Source organism: Panulirus ornatus, chromosome 46 (assembly GCF_036320965.1).
Source record: "Panulirus ornatus isolate Po-2019 chromosome 46, ASM3632096v1, whole genome shotgun sequence".
In the NCBI taxonomy this organism is placed as follows: domain Eukaryota; kingdom Metazoa; phylum Arthropoda; class Malacostraca; order Decapoda; family Palinuridae; genus Panulirus; species Panulirus ornatus.
Genome location: NC_092269.1, coordinates 33274808 through 33280842, shown reverse-complemented (window position 1 = coordinate 33280842; position 6035 = coordinate 33274808). Strand labels below are relative to the sequence as shown.

Below are 6035 nucleotides of genomic sequence, written 5' to 3'. Positions count from 1 at the left end.
AGGAAGAACTCAGCTTTGTGTAGTCCTGAACATCACATACTGTGACCAACATTATTCCTCCCCTGAGCATGACGGTAAGATCCTTATGCACGACTGTGCGATCCTCGATATGAGCCCCTGGTCTTTAATCCCAACCTTATGGGTAAATATGGTCAAAAAGTCAGGTCACCATGCCTAAGGATTGTAAGTAAACCCACCAGCAGCAGAGCCTAAAGTCCCTCTACTTCACTAACGGAAACGGTGCGCACATACATTACTACCAATAAATATAAACTGGGTAATTCAGACGAAAAACAAAAAAAGAAACTGGGTCAATCTAAGGCTACACAATAGGCACACCGATATACATTTTAATCGCAATATTGAACTGGAGCAATATAAAAAAAAAAAAAAAGGCAAGATACTTAGTCGGCAGTGTTAAAGATTGCATCTTTGGACATCACAGCAGACCAACTTGGAGGTGACTATGATACCACAGTCTGTGAACGACCTGTGACACTTGCACTTACAAGTGAAACATTACAGCTGATTCAACATTAAGTTATATGATTATACGAGTAGTTTCACGAAGAAGTATACGCATGTAATGACTGCTTCAAAAATCAGTTCGTACAAATCTACAAAGTTACATTTCAAAGGTATAGGTGCGACAGGTAACTACCAAAGCGAAATAATTATGCTTAATGATAATAAAATAATAATAATAATAATAATAATAATAATAATAATAATAATAATAATAAAATCGACGGCTAACTCAATTTGTGGGAAATAATTTCAAATAACTTGGCTACCACAAACAAACTTTCACAGCACGTCCAACGGTGGGAGGGAAAATGTGTGGAGGAAGGGAAAGTGAAGTAGGGTAGCCCACAGGCGGGTCTCTCGGATTTTGAAACTGAGGTTTCTACATACCGGTAAGGCGTCGCGGGTCCTTACGACCCACAGGGCTGCCAGTCTAGCGGTCTGGGAGACTCCTCGCCCTCCTCCAAAAGATAAAATCAGACTCTAAACAGTCTCGACGTATGCTCTTTGTCCTTCGAGTCACGTCTGTGATGTCAATATCCAAGTCACACGTGAGATCAGAACCATGGAGCACAGAAGCAGGCCATCAGCGGCAGAGCTTGCCAGCCAGCCAGCCAGCCACCCCTTCTCCCGTGCTTCACCAGGATTCGCCCTTGAGCCGAGCCCTGAGGGATGGGAACGGTAGGGGGGGTTGCGTGAGGAATGGTGGAGGGTGAGAAGGTGGGGTGGAGGAAGCAGACAACAGCAGCGGCGGCAAGCCTCAGCCCTCTCTGGCTGACAGGCAAGGAGCTCTACGCAGGCTTGTCTAAAGTGATCCGACCAAAAAGGCTTTTAGGAACGTGGGCAACACTACCTGTAGAACACAAACGCGTGCATTCATAAACCTGTGAAAACTACGTTGCCCATTGGGCCTGAGTCACCGTGCATTCATCATATACTGTAATAGTTAATCCATTCCGTTCATCTACTTTTGAAGTGAATCTCTCACTGAAACATTTCACTCAATATGAACGATTCCTCAAACTGCATCCTACAAACATCAAGAAATGTACATTCAGATCCACTGTAGGTGGGTGTTGCATTTTCCAGACTCCGATCTTTTTTTATTTTGCTCTATTCTTATATATCAGATTAAGCTCATGTCGAACGTAGGTATACGCAATAAAAGTTTTTTTCCCTGCGATATGATCTCCAGTACAAATACATTAGTACAACAAACGTTAGGTAAGGGAAAAGTCCGTTACCAACATTCCACGTGGAAACCGCTATTAGCCAGCTCCCCTTCCTTCCCCCCTCGCTCAAACCACCCGCTCATCTACGAGGGTAGGGAGGAGGACCGTGGGGGGGACTTTAGATCGTAACGGGGGTCCAGTTCAGCTGTGACGTTTTGAGACATTTACCCAAAGATACTTACGCGACGAAAGAACTCGTCAACCGACCAGTCGTTCACTAGAAATCTCATGAAAAAGTAAAAGTTCATCACATTAAAAACTGCCTACCTGACACACACACAGGTCATGGAGTTCGAGGCGGGAAGACACAACCGTCATCCATGTCAGTTAGCTGTTTACCTTTCAAGGTCCCACTGTGTAGACTAACTGCCGACGCAACCACGTGACGTCGAATGTAAGACTTGTTATTTAGGAAATGAATTTCGTGGATAGCCAAAACGGTCTGAGGTATTTCGTTTGGCCTGCATACAAAAAAAACATGTATAATATGCAGCGGTCAGCGAATATTTTCACGGCAGTAATCGCGCAATGTTAAACCAAAGCGGTCCCACTTGATCCCATTCTACTGAACTATATGTATACTCCATTACTATGTAGTATATATACAAAAGCCACCAAAGAATTGATATTGACTGTTACTAGGAATGTATTCATACTCAGTGCTTAGGATTAAGACGAAATCCAGGTACAGCAACAGTCAACGAGCTCTCTCTCTCTCTCTCTCTCTCTCTCTCTCTCTCTCTCTCTCTCTCTCTCTCTCTCTCTCCAACTCTCATATCTTTGAGCACGGAGAAGGCATGGCAGGAAACTATGCAGAGCATGCACACGTCCCGGCAGGCACACACCCAGTCCATCCTGGGACTCCACAACCACACACCTACCCACCTAAGTCGTCAAGAGACGTCTGAGGGTACGATAACCCACATACGGGCCAACTTTCGAGTTCCTAGCTCCACACGAGGAACCTTGCCGGGTACATGCGTGAGGTTCCCCATGGTGCTCCCTGGCTTGACCTTACGGCGCTCCTGCACCTGTTTTACATGCACCTTCAACAGCCTACCCCCCACCCTCCCTCACTCTTACTTGCCTTCACCTCACCTTCCCTCCCACACACCTCTTCCTCTGTTTCCGGTCCCTTCCAACTGCCGTCCGAGAAACGTCTGGTCAATTTTCAATTTCAATACTTTATTCCCTGATGGAGGAACGGGATCCGAGTACCTGTCACTAGGTACCCCAACGTCTGATCATCAGTTTCACGTTGACGTATGGCAAATCTGATGACTTTTCCTCCCTAACCTTCACCCATTTTCACACGTACCCCTTACATACTGATTCGTGCTGCACCTAAACTCCCTCACACAAGCCCCATCCCATACATGCTTAGGCCGGTGTGTGTGTGTGTGTGTGTGTGTGTGTGTGTGTGTGTGTGTGTGTGTGTGTGTACACAAGAGTAAAAGCATGGTGCATATTTACAAGGTTAAGAGACGGGGCAACACAACGCAAAACTCTCTCCCCTTAAGGACACGAATAGTAATCACACTCAGCCTCACATCTGTCCCCATTCTCACCCCCCTCGGACTGTCTCCACTCCTTCAATCACGCACCTGTGTTCATTAGTTCCTCAAGCACTTATCCTCATTAACTCCCCATGACACACCAACACTCATTTGCTCTCCCTCATACACATGCCATTCACTCGCCCTCATATTCATACCATTTATCCGCCTTTATAAAAAAAAAAAAAATGCCGTCTACTCGCCCTCACTTGTTATTTCCTCGCTTTTACACATCTGTCGTGTAACAGCCCGCATTCATGTCTTCACTTAATTGCCCTCAAACACCTGTCTCCATCAACTCGCCTTCCCACGTCTATCATCTACGTGCCTCTTCCGTTTTTTTTCTGTCCACAATACCGTTAGCCTTATCAAAATGTTTTCGGAAGGTCATGAAGCCAAAGGCAAAATGAAAAAAAAAAAAAAGACGTACGAACAAGTCGCAGAAACCAGGCGTACTCTCACTCCGCTCCATTTTCTTTCAAACTCGTTCTCCCTTAACACTTGCTCATTCCCTCTCCCTTGTATTGTCAGTCAGCCACTTTCACTCGCACCTTGTGCTCTCCCTTATGCTCATCCCCGCTCACCTATGCCTCTAGTCTGCTCTCATCACCCTTAACACAGGGGCCATCGACCACACACATCACGAACACAAGGGCCCCTCCTCCATACATCGACATGAGACCCCTCCAACACACATGCCAACCAACTACACAAGAAAGCCCTTCTAACTCGCACTAACAGAACTAGGTACCTCCAAGAGCGCAAGTAAACAGTCTCTCAAACACACATACAAACTCACAAACAACAGGTCCCTCCAACACAGACTAACCGATAACGCAGCGGTCACCAACACAGGGGTCCCTGCATCTCTCGCACTAACCGCCAATACACTCACCACCGGCAGCACCACGCCCTCTTCAACTCACCCACCACCAAGTACACCAAGACCCCTAAATCACACTAACCACGGACACAACCATTACCTCGTCAACACATGCCAGCCACCCACTACAAGGCCCCTCCGAATCACCACAACACTAACGTGACCACGCCCGCTTCAACCTATATTTACTGTAACTATTACAGGGCCCCTCCAGCTGACCGACCATTAGCACATTAAACGCTCTCAAACACACTCTAGCCACTAACAAAATGCCGAACAACATAAATCAACCACCAACGAAACTATAGCCTTCAAGAGTGTATTCCAAACCGCTCTTTCATTGGACACCATCCAGGGAACTACCATCAGCTGCCACCACAAGGCTCTTTCAACACAAACACCGACCATTAACCCACCAACTGCCATAATGAGGCCCCTCCAACACAAACACCAACCATCACCAAACCAGCTTCCATCACAAGGCCCATTCAACACTCCAACAGCCATTATAAGACCCCTCTAACACACCAAAAATACAGATCCACAATCAACAGAAAATCCCTCCAACAGAAGGCCTCTCCAACACAAACTAACCACCGACACCACCACGCCCACTTCTCACCAACGTTACCGCCACTATCACCTAACCTTCCACCCTCGTCCCGTCTCCGACTTACCTGGGTAACCTTGACTCGTGGAATTTCTACCCATGGATGATGCTTGAAGGCTGTGACACACCACCACATACACTCCTAAATTGTTGTTACTTATTCGTCACGTGGATAAGACACTGATTACTTGAGTAACAAAGAATCGCTAATGTAACTTTCTTAGGAAAAAAAGTCAGATACCAACTTCTATTGATTTCCATCAACCAGAAACAAATTATGTCAACGAAAAAACTAGAAAACATGAGGATAACTAGTTTACCAAAACTAACTCATCACCTTAAAATAAAAATGAAATTAACGTACATAACTCCTTGCTCCGTCCGGGGGTATCGTATCCTATCGAACGTGCAAGGACGGTGTAATCTTCACTATAAAGTCTAAAAATGCAACAGTAAGGCATCAGTACAATATGTCTTTAGATCTGCAAATATGAGATCGCAGAGTAGTCAAAAACATATGTCACAACACCACCAGAGACCACAAACATATGTTGTGCTTAATGATCAACGAGAGCCGATTGATCAAGACGCCCATAATCAATAATGAACATCATACATATTCACAAACTGTTGGCTTTCTCAGTTCACATAATCAATCGACAATTAATGGGAATTTTCGGAACACTATCGGTCAAGCGGTTATGACACTAATGTAAAACTTAAATATCATAGTCATCTACTTTCTTCACAAAATACATTTAAGTAATGTACACAAAATGAGAAAAATATAAAGACGCCCCTAATGTATGATGGCGTGTAGCTCACCTGATGGCCGCGGAGCCTAACTCACCGGTATCCTCAGTCACAGTCACCGCCACACTGCCCTCCCTCCCGGCCCAACACAACTCCCGCAGCCCTAACCTGGCCCCTCCCACTCCTCACCCCCTCTCCCTCCGTCCTTCTCGTCCATCCTCCTCCCTCTCTCTCTCTCTCTCTCTCTCTCTCTTCACCACCTTACTACCTCAGCTCCCTGACTATTACTTCCCTCGTTTTGAAAGCCATTGTTGAATAATTTAGCTGTTTATATCTAAGCCATAACTATTCTTAAGGGATCTTACAATCAGTTCTCTCAGCACAGCAAGACAAGAGCCGCCCATCGCCACCCACACACCACCCACCTGGTCCTGGGAACTGCCCCGGGCTGCCTGATAGGGACGTGCGTGAGGGTG

At 45.9% G+C, this 6035-nt stretch overlaps 1 protein-coding gene across 5 annotated transcripts in view; it reads right to left on the bottom strand.

Moving 5' to 3' along the window:
- Positions 1 to 5695, bottom strand: part of LOC139763203 (1-phosphatidylinositol 4,5-bisphosphate phosphodiesterase delta-4-like) — a 152831-nt gene extending 147136 nt beyond the window's left edge. For 3 of the 5 annotated variants that reach the window (XM_071688961.1, XM_071688963.1, XM_071688967.1), the window contains exon 1: positions 5632 to 5695. The gene's annotated coding sequence lies outside the window, so the exon portion shown is untranslated. Of the gene's footprint in view, positions 1 to 915; positions 1136 to 5631 lie in introns of those variants that run through there. The other 2 variants (XM_071688964.1, XM_071688962.1) reach the window with 2 other exon arrangements.
- Between the last annotated feature and the right edge of the window lie 340 nt (positions 5696 to 6035).